This window comes from Gorilla gorilla, chromosome 2 (assembly GCF_029281585.2).
Source record: "Gorilla gorilla gorilla isolate KB3781 chromosome 2, NHGRI_mGorGor1-v2.1_pri, whole genome shotgun sequence".
NCBI classification, from domain to species: Eukaryota; Metazoa; Chordata; class Mammalia; order Primates; family Hominidae; genus Gorilla; species Gorilla gorilla.
Window position 1 is genome coordinate 87360498 of NC_086017.1, and position 15254 is coordinate 87375751.

The window sequence follows — 15254 nt, forward strand, 5'->3', positions numbered from 1 at the left end:
GGGGGCTGCTGGGGGGCTACTAGGGGGCTGCTGGGGGGCTGCTGGGGGGCTGCTAGGGGGGCTGCTGGGGGGCTGCTGGGGGGCTGCTAGGGGGCTGCTGGGGGCTGCTGGGGGGCTGCTAGGGGGGCTGCAGGGAGGCTGCTGGAGGGCTGTGGCGCCAAGGCGGGGAGTTGCCCAACATTTTAATATAAGGCTCCACATTGCGAAGAAGGTGGGGTGATTTATTTTATTTTATGTTATTTATTTTATTTTATTTCATTTCATTTTATTTTAATTTTATTATTTTTTTGAGACAGGGTCTTGCTCTGTCGCCCAGGCTGGAGTATAGTGGCATAGTCTCAGCTCACTGCAACCTCCGCCTCCCGAGTTCAAGCGATTATCGTGTCTCAGTCTCCTGAGTAGCTAGAATCACAGGCACCCGCTATTTTTGTATTTTCAGTAGAGATGGGGTTTCGCCATGTTGGCCCGGCTGGTCTTGAACTGCTGACCTCGGGTGATCCGCCCACCTCAGTCTCCCAAAGTACTGGGATTACAGGCGTGAGCCACCACGCCCAGCTAGTAATGTAGTTTTATGACTGATCACCTTATGTATTCTTCCAATTCTCAACTTCTATTAATAAAAAATAAAAGAATATAGATAATGCATTAGAAACATCTGCTGCAGGGAACTGTTTTACCATTTCGGATAACGTTATGAATACAAGTATTTCTGTTATTTATATTTGCCATTATGTCTGTTCTGGAATATTATCAAACCAGAATTATAACTAGCAAGAGACTATATAAATTAAAATCACACATTTTAAAGTAAAACGGAAGTTGGTTCAAACTAGGACTCCACCACTTGAGCAAACTACTTAGCACAAATTACTTAAACCTCGATGTTCTCATCTATAAAATAAGGGCTTTACAAGGTCAACTACAAAATTAGATAATACATGTAAAGTGAAATGCCTAAATACAATGCCTAGGATACAGTAATTGCCCTGTAAGTTGTAAGTGCTACCATGAACCAGCCAATGATCTCTACTACATACTATGATTGAGAAATTAAAGATGGTTGAAATTTTATATAAATCGATGTCAAGGTAATATTATTTATGAAATTATTGTACTTCAGGTCATCAGGATTGCTTTAGTGCATTTGAGACTCTTTTCTTAGATGACAATGGTTCTAATCCATCTTCTATCAAAGTCTCTATTTCTCCATTTAAATCTGGCAGATCCATCTTCTAGAGACATGACAAAGTCAATGATTTTGATTAGTCTGTGCTCCTTACCCAATATTACAATACCTGGAAAGTAATTATGTTTCTATTTTTCATTTTAATCTGCTCTTACCATATTGACAATATGGGCAATGGCCAAGTCCATTATGAGTTTAATTGCTTTATGTGCCAGGTGTTCGGAAGTTCATTCTTTGAATCTAATGAAAGTAAAAGATAAAGTCACAGAACTCTGGTTCATTTTATGCATACATTATTCTAACTTTGGATAAAGAATTAATCATTCTTTTATATCCTGTATTGTTTAATGTTTCCCTTGCCCAGAAATAAGGATTTTTATTACAGTGACTTCAGTCACTGATGAGGCATACATACAGAAATCTCCTGTTAAGTAAGATTATAATTTGTCTTTGGGCCTTTTTAAAGTTTCTGCAAACTGATAACCCAATTGCTCGTGCTGATTGACAGAACAACATTGAATATCTAAGTAGTCTAGGCCTTTGTCTGGTCATTAGAATTTGTCCTTTTGGGGACCATTGGCTGGAAACTTTATACTACAATTGAGTGTGCTATGAGTAAGACAGCTTCAATTGAAGCCTCTGAAGAGGAAAGGAAAATAACAAAGAGGACGCTTTTGTATCTTTTTCCATTATCAATAACGTCAATATAGAACATGCCTTTTTTCATGTGAAACTTCAATATGAAATTATTCAAATGACACTCTGGCTATGTCATAATGTCTGCATTCTCCAGGTATATATGAAACAGATTGTAATGGATGTTGGGTGGCTTCCATTCACCCTTTCATATTTGAAAATGCACTTAGAAACTCTGTTGAGAAAGTTGCTTATGCTATTGGTCCTCCTTTTCTGTTGTTGTTCAGTCTGCCCCCAAGTGGTAGAGAGCCTAAAAACCCAAAAAGATAACAACGTGGTCAATCCATGACTTACGGCTGCAATTGTATGCCTGATTGATTTTTGTTGCTATACAACAGCTGAACAATTTGAAATTTATCACATGGAATATGAATTCACCTGTTCAAATCATGGTAGTATAATAATTCTTGAAATTGCAGCTGCATATTTTAATTCATTACACCAAGTAAATAAACTTCAAGACATTCAGCCACCATTCATGAAATAGATTTCTAAAGGCTTATGTGGGGATCATTTTCTTTCTCTTACCCTGTTGTTTTAAAACTCCTCTCCCCACCATGGCCTTATACTGGAAGACATTTTTACTCTTGATTTCTAGCAATTGTTGGCTGGTATTGTTGAGTTTTAATATTTCAGTGTGATTCAGAGCCCTGACCATTTTCAAGTTCTTAGGAGCCCTCTCTTGTCTCATTTTTAAACATGGCCTTTGGGGAATGACAGTGATTGTGACAGATGGTAAAGGAATAAGATTGCACTTTGGCGCTGCTTCTGTCTTTGCCTCTTGATCTTTTCCCTCTTTCTCAAGGCAAATTATAGATTTCCTTTTGCCTCTAGAGGGACGCAAATTGCAGTTGCCAGTTATATGGTTCTTTGTTTCTCTTTCTAGCTCTTAAAAAAAAAAGAAGGGCTCTTATTTAATTAAACATTGTCATTACATTTATTGTTGATGAAAGGTACTGATTTGTATGTTGGCCAAGTATCTGACCAGACAAGGGAGAGGACTTGTTGAACTACAGGCAAAAAAAGAAAAAGAAAAAAGAAAAAAAACTTTTGTTGCGTTTGAAGGTAGCTTCCCTCTAGTGGCAAAAACTGGTACTTCACTTGTAGACTACAAGCGATTTAAAAAAAAATTATTTTTTGTTATCTCTTTTTAAAACATTATCTGATATGTGTAATTTACATATCACACATTTTAATGAATGTGGCCTGCAACTAAAATCGAGTTTCCTAAAAAGTTTAGAAATCTTTTCAGTTACCAAATTCATAATCTTAGGTATGCAAAGTAGGCAAGGTGCTTTACTGTTCATTTTGTTCTTCAGTAATCCCACACATACAACACACAATTCCAGATGAAAGGATTCTAGTTGACTAAGAAGATAGTTAATAAAGGGGTTCTAGATTTTTTTCCTAATTTATTGGGTCAGAGTTAGCTCAAGCGGTTACCTCCTCATGCCGGACTTTCTATCTGTCCATAATTTATCAAAGGAGTGTGAAGGAATTATAAAGTATCACATAAATTTGGGTGGTGGGCATATTGCTGTACTTCTCTGTGTATTAGAAATATTTTAGGCTGGGCACAGTGGCTCATACCTTTAAACCCAGCACTTTAAGAGGTCAAGGTGGGAGGACTACTTGAGCCTGGGAGTTCAAGATCCGCCTGGGCAACACAGGGAGACCCCATCTCCACAAAATATTAAGAAATTAGCCGAGCATGATGGCACACACCTGTGGTTCCAGCTGCTTGGGCGGTTGAGATAGGAAGATCACTTGAGCCCAGGAGTTCGAAGCTGCAGTGAGCTGTGATTATGCCACTTCACTCTCCAGCCTGGGTGACAGAGAGAGAGACCCTGTCTCAAAAGAAGAAAGAAAGAAAAAAGAAAAGTTTAATACTGGAAAGATTTTAGAGAGAGGCGATAGAATCACTAGATAGTTAAAATTTAAGTATTAGAATTTAAAGGGCACTAGAGATTAGTTGAGTGTTACAGTTTTAACTTGAACTTATTCGTTCACATTCATGTAACCACTACAAAAGGATTTAAGCAATGCCAAGACTGCGCTATAATTTAGACAATGTGCAGGAAATACAAGGACAACTAAGACGGGCAAGCCGCAAGTGAACCGAGAACTGAGCAAAGAGATGAGTGCTAATGGAAATATGTACAACAAACTAAGGGAGCACACCAAGGACAAAGTGGCCCTTTGTTTGAGACGGATGAAACGACAGTTAAGTACAGAAGATAAGTGTAAATGATCAAGAGATTGGGCACAGTGCACGGGTATTTTCCATGCACACAGCACCATGGGAAGTGGTTCTGAGCAATCAGGAGATAACAGGGCTTCAAGTATGGAAGGCTTACATGGAGAGAGCTGAGGGAGACTTGTTGTTAATAACTTTGCTAGAGCAAGTCCTAAGCAGGCACTGTTTTATACCATAATAAATAATCAAATGAGAGAATATGAGGTTTGGTTCCCCAGGCTCCACACGTGACTATGAATAATCTTATAAATAATAGATTTATTCACAAAACACAAGATAGTCTAGAATAACCGAATGAAATGATGTTTTTGTGCTTCTTTGACTTCTGACCAAACATAGTGTTCCTTGGAAGGAATTATGTTTGACACTGTATTGTATGACTGGAAAAAAATCTATAATGAAGAGGTGCTCAAATATGAAGTAGCACTGAGAAAATTCGCTTCAACAGAGGTCTGGTGATGGGAGAATTAAGCATAATCAAAAGTTCTAGTTGCATTCTGAAGTCAACTTCAAGTTGTCAGTCCTAACTGGGAGTGGGGTTTGTCTAACATAATGCTTAAGACGTTTTTTGGTGGCAAAATTTCACAATTTAAAGGAACATGATACAAGCTCAGAAAAAATGCAGCAAATTGATGACTAAGACCTAGGTAATCTGTGAGTAAGGAAATGGGATGTCAGGAGAGAAATTGACATTTGTTTAGATAATATCCACACTTGGTTGGATGGACTATATTTTATAGATATTTTCATTCTTGAATATTTTAGTTTCTAAGATCTTTATTATGAAACAAGAACATAGGTCTAATATATATGTTATATGTTTATTTATATATAATATATTATATTATACATATATTATGTATTATAATATATAATATAATATAATATATTATACATATATTATATTATATTATGGATAATATATTATGTATGTTAATACTATGTAACATATATATTACAGTTATAAAAAAATGTATGTAATTACTTGTATCAAATAGTGTTTTATCTGACTCCCTCCATGTCCATAAACATATTTCCCACACTGGCTATCACCCATGTTCCCTCCTACCTTTACATATTCAAGGATTTCCAACTGCCCAGGACTATGACCTTCATGCCCCAAGCACATTAACCCTCCTTTGGCAATACTCACCTACTGTTGACTTTTCATACTTGCTCTCCTGAGTTGAGACTTAATTGTATCTCTCAAGACCCTGATATCAGGTATAAGATGAGATCAAGTTTATAATCTAAGAAGCTCCTCCATGCTAATAGAATAACACATTTGCATTTTGACCTGTTCTTTCTTCCAAAATTAATCAAGAAAAAGAGCTTTTCTGTAGAACATGGGCTATTTGAGAAAATGCATATCAAATGACTTTGTCATCATTTAATCACACCAAGTGCATGCCTTTGGACTCTATTTGTGTATAGAGCTAAACCAATATTTGATAAATGTTTGCAATACTGATAACAAATTTCTTAGATAAATGGGCAATGTTATTCTTGTCTTTTAAAGATGAAACTCCTGAAAATGATTACAAAGCCCATTGCTTCATCACATACAGACACATCCACACAAACACACCATACACACACACACAATTTTCAAGCTTTGAAAGGCTCATGTGTAAGACAAAGGGTATTTTCAGTAGGCTTGGAAATCACTTGGCATTTTTGAGATTTGCCAAACAGCTTGAGATATTTAAAAATATTTTTGTTCAACCAAATTCCAAACATGTTTTTCCCAGTACTTTTTTTAGGTCAATTTTTATAACCATGTGTAATTTCAAGAAAATTTAACCCATATGTTTGTTTCTGTTAGTGTATATTCAGATTGATTTATAACACAGATGTAAGTATTTCTCTTAACACTGGTATATGAAGAGGGTGAGAGGGTCTCCCAATTTGCTGCTTGGGACAGTCCACAGTGAGACTTTAGATTAATGATCACAGACTATAACCCAGTTCTAATCTCAACACAGTCTCCATGATAAAAGTCACAGGGGACTGGCTATAAGTGTCAGCAAAAGATCAGATCCAGTTACTGCAGTATTTTGATGAATATGTCTGTTCCTAGCATGGACTCAAAAGATGGAACTCTGACTGATGACTGTACAGTACTGTGAGAATGAAGCCCTTAAGTGCTACTAAAGGTCTTTACCAACTGTGATGAAAAACTGCATCTGTGAGTAATGCTACTTACTGGCAAAATAGGACTGTGACCTGCCAACATATTCCATTATTTTTTGTGGCATCGAGTATAAAAGTAGACCCGTTGTCCTGTTGTAGGGAAAGTAGAAACACAAGTCAAAATACTACCATACTTTATAGGCCGGGCGCCGTGGCTCACGCCTGTAATCCCAGCACTTTGGGAGGCCGAGGCGGGCGATCACGAGGTCAGGAGATCGAGACCACCCTGGCTAACACGGTGAAACCCCGTCTCTACTAAAAATACAAAAAAATTAGCCGGGTGCAGTGGTGAGCGCCTGTAGTCCCAGCTACTCGGGAGGCTGAGGCAGGAGAATGGCGTGAACCTGGGAGGCGGAGCTTGCAGTGAGCCGAGATCGCGCCACTGCACGCCAGTCTAGGCGACAGAGAGAGACTCCGTCTCAAAAAGGAAAAAAAAAAAAAAAACTACCATACTTTACAGGGATAGCAAAAATGAATTTTTAAACTAGCGCGTGTTTCCTGTAATTCTTAAAATTAAACAGAAATAGAAAAACTCTAACAAGAACCTCAGATTCAGCCAATGTGCCACCTTAGAAGTGATACTCTCTCCATAGTCAAGATGCTGTAGGTAGGAATGAATAATAACAGGATGTCAGAGTAAGTGCCAAGTGGAAGGAAATTAAAGTATAGTTATGATGTAAGGGGGCAGACATAGGTAATTTTAAAAACAACAATATTTTAGAAATAAGAAATGATTCCTAATTTGCATTTGCTTGTGAATGCAAACCAAAAGTCAGATACCACATGCATAATGAAGTGTGACTCTATCCAAACACTTACAACATTTTCAGGGAAAAAAATATATTCTCTGATCCTGAATGTTGTGCCTACAGAGGAAAGAAAATGAACCTGTTTACCAGAGGGAGAAATCTCAGTGACTGAAGAAGTCAAACAACTTTTTGAACTCTGAGAGCCACCTTAGCTGTTCTGCTTCAGGGTTTTGGGCAACATAACAACGTCTTTATGAATGTTACCTTATAGAACGTTAGTTATACCAGAGCAGACGCAACTGGGGATTTGACAACTCTGCCACACTTTGACTGGACTGACATTTCCTTAGCAGTAACAAGCTGCTGCTGTCTGGTGCCATGGGGGCCCTGGGCTTGATTTAGTAGCACTGACATTGACTGCTTGTTATTTCATATCTTAGAGCTGTCAGGAGGCAACTGATGTCAGCATAAAATTATTTGATAGCTCTGCATCTTGGGCAAAATGTGAGCCTATTGATGTTATAAAATGGCCATCAAATTCTTGGAATTAGGGGGTGGAGATAATGGAGAAAGAAAACTCACCTGGTTTATTGTTAAATAATCTTTTGTTTAAAATTTGGTTCACGTAAATATGAACTGTAACTATCTATTAGGCACATACTGGTTGAACTCATTAAACTACATGCTCATCCAATTCTAACAACAGTTTCAGAGGATAAATAGTATTATTTTGATCCTCATTTGACAGTACAGATTATACTCCTGGAAGATGGAAAAGCTGGGATGCAAATGCAAACAATCTGGTTCCAAGATCCGTGCTTTCACCTTGAGTTACATGGTTTTTCCCATGGAATTGAAGATCCTAGATTCATAGAATTCTTTCCTTGAGCTGCCATTGATTTTTTTCTTTAGTTTTAATTTTAGAAAACATTTGTTCATTTTATTGAGGGAAAATAGCAATTAGCGCCTCGTGTGATCTGATAAATACTCACTGAATGAAAATTGGAACTTTTTATCATCCTCATAGCTTTTCTGGAGTAACCGTGTATCCAATGGAACGATTCCAGTCATAAATGGAGTTCGTCAAAGACTAATTCTCTCATTACAATACTTACTTTAACACAGTATTTGAGAACACTTTGAAAATGTGAGGAGTAGTGAGTAAATGTGGGGAATTTTGTGATTAATAATCTCAGTAATAAAGACTATTAGAAGCTCAGAAGCTCTCACAAAATATGCAAGAAATACTTATCAAATTTATGAATTGTAGCTCAGTTTACCATTCTGTTGATCAAATCACTTATTTTTAAACATAGTGATCTTCAAATATAGCCATTTCTAAGGAATGCATTTGCTTCTTTCTGAAAATCACCTGACAACCCCAAATCATTTCCATTTATAATATTTTGTATATCCATTGATCTTGTTTTGTGTTGTTTAAAAGTATAATCTTTTATGTTTTTTGATTAACTTGAACAATGACAGATCACAGTTTAATTTCTAGAATGTGTCTTTGTATGTGAATGCGTTTCTTTTTTTCAAACAAATCACAAAGATCTAGGGGAATTGTGATTCTCTAATTCGAGCTCAGTATATACCAGTTGAAAGCATTTAGTTGTGATTAAAACAGATTGAAGGAGATAATCCCTCTGAGAAAGCAGCTTCAAATAGCTTAGCAGCGCTTCTTCAGGGATAAGAACTAACACAACACAAGCTAATTCCTCCAAAGTCTCCCTGGTGGAGCTGTGGACGTACCTTTCATTTGTTGTTTTTCTTCCTTACTGCGTTCTATTTGAATTCCTCTTAAATATGAATTCTGCTTTAATAACACTTTACTCATTTTGTTTTCCAAGAACCAACATTTACCCTTTTGTGTTAACTGATACAGGGAGATACACTTCATATAATGTTAATAAATGAAGAGTGTGCAGGAAGTTCTCAATTTACAATTGAATGATATTATAAAAGTTCATAGGTAAGTCATAGACAATTTAGAACTCGGGATAGAATTTATCATAGAAATGTTGTTCTATATAAAATTTGGTTTCTTGATTAACCCTTCAAAGCCTATTGAACTCGCAATGTAGCTGAATATACCTTATGTAACTAGTACAAGTTCTGTATAGCGGCAGTTCTATGAGAATACTTCTAACCAATGTTCTGGATTCAATATCGGGAAGAAAAAATGCCTTTTCCTTGGGAGTGCCTTCAAATTTATTTCGTTCACAGTGTATGTCATTTCGAGGGTCGGAGAAACTGACAGGTCTGTATCTTCTGGAAGTAGTGTGCTGGAGATGGGAGAAAGAGAAAGAACTAGATAAATAACAAATTGTAGGGTGAGATTTTCTTCATTTTCCTATCCGCTTGGATATGCTGTAACTCCATTTTACAATTTAAGACCATGCCCTTGAAAACCGGACCCATTATTGGAGAAGGGACTAGTAAAGTGCATATATGGACCCCAACTATTAAAGGCTAAGAAAAGAAAAATGGAAGCAAATGCCCAATGACAATAGGCAAAGAAATTATGGCTCCTTCAGCCAAGCCCAACTGAAGATAGAAGTGGTACAGATCTCATGTTCCTGGATATTAGACACATATGGAGCAATGAAATTTCAAAAACTATGTTGACCCTTAACTATTTGTATTAAAAAACATTGAAGATTTAATGGCCGGGTGTCGTGGCTCATGCCTGTAATCCCAGCACTTTGGGAGGCCGAGGTGGGTCGATCACCTGAGGTCAGGAGTTTGAGACTAGCCTGGACAACAATGGCGAAACCCCGTCTCTACTAAAAATACAAAAAATAACCAGGCATGGTGATGTGCACCTGTAATTCCAGCTACTTGGGAGGCTGAGGCATGAGAATCGCTTGAACCCGGGAGATGGAGACAGAGGCAGAGGTTGCAGTGAGCGGAGATCGCACCGCTGCCTTCCAGCCTGGGTGACAGAGTGAGACCGTACCTCAAAAAAAAAAAAAAAAAAAGAAAAAAAAGGAACATTAGAAATGTTCCTGTTTACTCACCCGCTTTTCCTTCCCCACTTCCCCCACACCCCTCTTCCCCCGTCACTTCCTCTTCCCTCCCAAAATTGCTTTAAGGATTTTCCTTTCTGCTGCGCCCATGATGCAGTGATGGTGAGCCACACAGTACATTACTGTAAGTCCCTGTTGAGTTGAGGAATTAACCAAATGCTACCACAGAGTTTATATAATAAAGTTTAAGCCAAATTGTGAAGGGAATTATATTTTAAGACACAGAACACAGTTTGCCATGTAAAGTTTTGTAAGCTGGAGCAACAATGCAGAAACTAATATTCTGTGGAGAGTTCCTAGCAAGCCAGAATTAATTGACTACCAGCGTCTAACCAAACCTAAAGTTCTAATCTAGCTTTTATATACAGATCACCTGCCAGCACTTCATCATTTTGTATATGCTGTTTGCTGTGCTATAATTTGGTGATTGATCTGCTGTTTAACTTATAGTAATGATGATGGCCTGGCATTAACAATAATGGCATATGTTAAAAATGTAAGAGAGCATCTCAGCAATAAAAGAGATAGATATAGTTCAGAACCTTTTCACATTGCATTGCCCCTGTTAATGTTTCACAACACTTTATACTCTGAAAAAATAAAAATAAAAAAAGGAAGTGGCATAAAAATAGCATGTAAAGTGTTATTCCCACATGCTGTTCTTGGTCTTTGGCATGCCTGTTATCCCCACATTCTCCAAAAATGACAAGAATGCATCCCATCTGATACATCCTGTGAAAAATTTAAGAGCATATTTGAAAACACAAAATACTGTTTTCGTAAACTGCTGAAATCTGTGATAGTTTGGCAGTAATCACAGGAACAATGCTGGAACACAACTTTTAATTTTTTCTTTTCCTTGTGTTCTCTTGTCAAACTCACTGAACTTCCCTGTTCTGTATTGCTTTCTGATGTGTTGATCCAAGTCTCCCTAAAACCCACATGCTAATTCCTGAACAGAGTTTAACACTTGACTTTTCCCCATTAATTAATAGTCCAGTGTTGATATCGATGTAGTCTTTCTTTTGTGGATAAAAAGAAGCAATCTGAAGCTAATTTAGCATTGGGTAAAGTAGTAACACAGCTTTTAAGAAAAAGAGGAATGAAGCAATGGGCAAAACCAGATGTAAGATCTTCTAGATGGATACGTGTGGCTACAATTCTATCAAGGCAAGAATTGGCAGAACTCTGGAAACTTCTGTTTCTATTTTTCTTCTTTTATACTCCTTCAGAATTTAAGAGTCACTCCTTGTCTCCATGACAAAACATAACAAATGCTGTTTGTTCTAGTGTTTAGGCTAATGACATAACTTGTTAACCCTTGGTTACACAGAATAACCTTCACATTAAGAGTAATCCTGCACCATTTATGAAACATAAGCATCACACCTGGCAGCTTTTTGTCAATATGCATATTTAAAAGAAATTCCAAAACAAAGAGTTCAGTGTAGTGACAGTGATACTATAGTGACTTCTTCAGCCATGTTTTGCTGGATAATTAATTCTCCTTAATTCTGATTCTCTCCTGCCCTGTGCCTCACATTGGGTCTATACTTCCCACAGTGCTTAGGAGATGTGCATTCATCCAATTTGTACAGTCAGCCTAAGGATTCAGGCAGACTACATAATTCGTTAGAATACACTGACTGTGTTGACCAGATTATAACCTGTCTCTGCTTTTGGTGTTATGTGAGGGCAGCACAATGACAGAAACAATGGTAGCTAATACCTATGTATGCTTACTGTATTTGACACAGATTATCTCATTTAGTTCTCACAGTCCCGAGCTTGGAGTTATAAAGGAAGAATTCTTGGAGATGATGGAAGCTCAATAGAGCCAAAAAACATGAACTTCACCATTAGACAGACTCAAACTAAGTTAGTAATATTTCTACTTTTCCTTTTTTTCTTTTTTAATATAAATTAAACCATTTACTCCTCTCCTCTACCCTAAAGTCCAAATGTAATATATATTAAGGGATATGATTTGTCCTGATTTGGTGTCCATACAAATTCTCTGTGTCAGAGAATAACCTAGAACTTGGTATGCTTTATGATTAATAATCATTCAATATGTTGTTAAAGATTTTATTTATACTTGTGGCTGGGCGCAGTGGCTCATGCCTGTAATCCCAGCACTTTGGGAGGCTGAAGCGGGTGGATCACTTGAGGCCAGGAATTTGAGACCAGCCTGGCCAACATGGCAAAACCTTCTTTCTACTAAAAATACAAAAATTAGTCTGGTGTGGTGGCACATGCCGGTAATCTTAGCTACTCAGGAGGCTGAGGCAGGAGGATTGCTTGAATCTGGGAGGTGGAGGTTGCTTTGAGCTAAGATCACACCACTGCACTCCAGCCTGGGCAACAGAGTGATTTATTTAATCTTTATTTTCTCCAAAAAGAAAATAAAGATTATACTTATACTTGAGTAGCAGTCAGTTATAAATGAGCTGAGAGGGTGAAGTAAAGAAGCCTGTATAGACAAATGAACAGAGACAGACTTTTGTGATGTGTGTTTAAGGGATTATTAGAAGATCATTTTGGAGTGGACAACTCAAAAAAGAAAACTTTGGTGGGAGGTTTTACAAGGTCTTCAAAGCAGGCAAAGAAATGTGGGTTTGGATCTGACCACATTATACGCACTTTGCTTATTTATCATTGAGGTGTATTACTGAACACTGTCTTATCCTATTTCAGTAATAATCTTTATTTGGTAAAGTATTATTTTTTTAAGGGTTAGCAATTCTAAGTTCCACCATGAAGCAGTCAAGTGAAATTGTTTCTCAGTATTTGATTGACTTGATTCATCCATTTTCAAAGAAAAGGTAAATCATATAGTATTCTGTATGATGTAGACTGTGTCACTCAGAGTGAAAAAGTTACCTTTGTCTTCTACCATTTGAGAATGTGCTGTTGAATTTGCGAAGAAAAGAGCCCTGAGGCATTAAGCATACACATTCTCCAATCTAGATTTCAAAATGTTCAGTAGATGTTTAGGGTATGACAGAAAAATATTAAGCCCGTTAATACGGTAATTACAGTGTTTCTTGCTTCCTTGTACCCTGAACTGATTAATACATAAACAGGACTCAAAATATAAACTTTATGTTTAGTGAAAGTGCCAATATCTATGTCTGAATTCATCAATGCCATCTTAGGAACCAGGCAATATCTGTTCACTGCCTAGTGCCTTAGGGAGACTGTTTAATGAGGAGATATGAAGCCTTTTACAGTTTATTGTTGATGACATTTTGAGGACACTTGCAGTGGGGTAGACTGAAAAACAAAAAGCTGGGTATTTTCTTGGATATGGTTTATGTGCCCCAGAGTGTTGTATCAGATTTTATCAGTAATCAAATTTCTACTTGACAGCAAAAACAAAAACAAAACCTTTTTAGAAACTTAATTTCATATATTGAAGGCAAAGAAAAAAATACTTGCAAATCTGATATCTGAATTTTCTTAAGATTCAAAGAATTTCAATTTTTCTACTTATTCAGTTGAATTAAAGGTTACTACCACTGTTTTTACAAGCTTGAAAGGCCTATTTATTGATTGATTTATTTATTTATTTATATATTTTGAGATGGAGTCTCCCTCTGTCACCTAGGCTGGAGTGCAGTGGCGCGATATCGGCTCACTGAAACCTCCATCATCCAGGTTCAAGCGATTCTCCTGCCTCAGCCTCCTGAGTAGCTGGGATTACAGGCACGTGCCACCACGCCCAGCTAATTTTTGTATTTTTAGTAGAGACGGGGTTTCACCATGTTGGTCAGGCTGGTCTCAAACTCCTGACCTCAGGTGACCCACCTGCCTCGGCCTCCCAAAGTGCTGGGATTAAAGGCGTGAGCCAACGCCCCCGACCTGAAATGCCTATTTTTTAGGTTAGATATGGTAGTGTTATAACTGTTGATATCCTTTGTAGTCTGTACTTAAAAACTCTGAAATGGCTTCAGGCAGTTCCACAGCAAAAATTCCATATGAATGTCTATTCAGATAACGATTCTTATATTGTGTACTATATTAACATACATAATGTATTTTTATGTCTATTGCCTAATACTTTCAAAATGAAAAGAAATTGAACAATATATTTTTCTCTTGCCTTTGTTTTCATTGGAACCTTTTGTGACCACCTTGTACTTATTAACATTCTAAGACTATGGCACAACGCTGTGGTGAAATGTGAGCCATCAGGGTCTGTCCAGGTGGGCTGGTGTTCGTGTTTCTTCATGATCAGGTCTGGTCCTCAGCTCTGTAGGTACATTTTACAGAGGTAGTATTATGGGGTGTGTGGTTAAAAGCTCTGGAAATGCACTTTGTAGACTTGAATCCGACCCCATCAATTTCTTAGTGTGTATAGTTATGTAACTCATAGTTATGTATGTAATCTCAGTATGTTGCATAACTTAGTGTGACGCAGTTATATAACATAAGTTATGCACATAACATAGCATAAATAACTACATAACATACATACTTGATATAACATACATAACTGTTATGTACATAATATATATTTAGTACATAAAAGTTACATAATAGACATATTTGTGTAATTAGGCATTAATTCCAAAAGATGTAGTACATGTTTGTACCTGCTTGGGTTATCATTAGAATAAAAACAGATAATGTTTGTAAATACTTTAGCTCTAATGTATAACACAAAATTAATAACCAGTATTAGTTGCTGCTGTTAATATTAATGTTAGTACTGTGTAATCATCTGAAAAGTGCTTGCTCAATACCAGGTTAAAAACAGAGACCGCTAGAGCGACTTATTACAAATTTACCCAGGTAATAGAAAACCCGGATGCCCTTCCTCACTCTAAGCAGAAAATGTGTCTGTGATGATTTGCCCTTCTGGAACCATTTCCAGTTGGTATTAAGTGAAATCTACTAAATTTTGTATCCTGGGTTTCTCTTCTCTATACTTTGTGCAGATACCTCTGTCTCCCTAAAAAGAATTATTTGACCAGATACAATGCATATGATTATGGTTATTCTAGCTTAAGCCAGTTTATTATAATATATTTAGTTGAAGCTTAGTTATATTCCGGCGTCAGTCATTTTATTAACCATGAAGAGGTTAGAGCTTTAGATTTGCTGATTCAACCATGCATTCTTAAGATGATGTCGCA

General features: G+C 37.1%; 1 protein-coding gene across 17 annotated transcripts in view; it reads left to right on the forward strand.

The window, feature by feature from the left end:
- ROBO2 (roundabout guidance receptor 2) overlaps window positions 1–15254 on the forward strand; it is a 1750895-nt gene that overhangs the window by 1416817 nt on the left and 318824 nt on the right. The gene's annotated exons all lie outside the window — the stretch shown is intronic.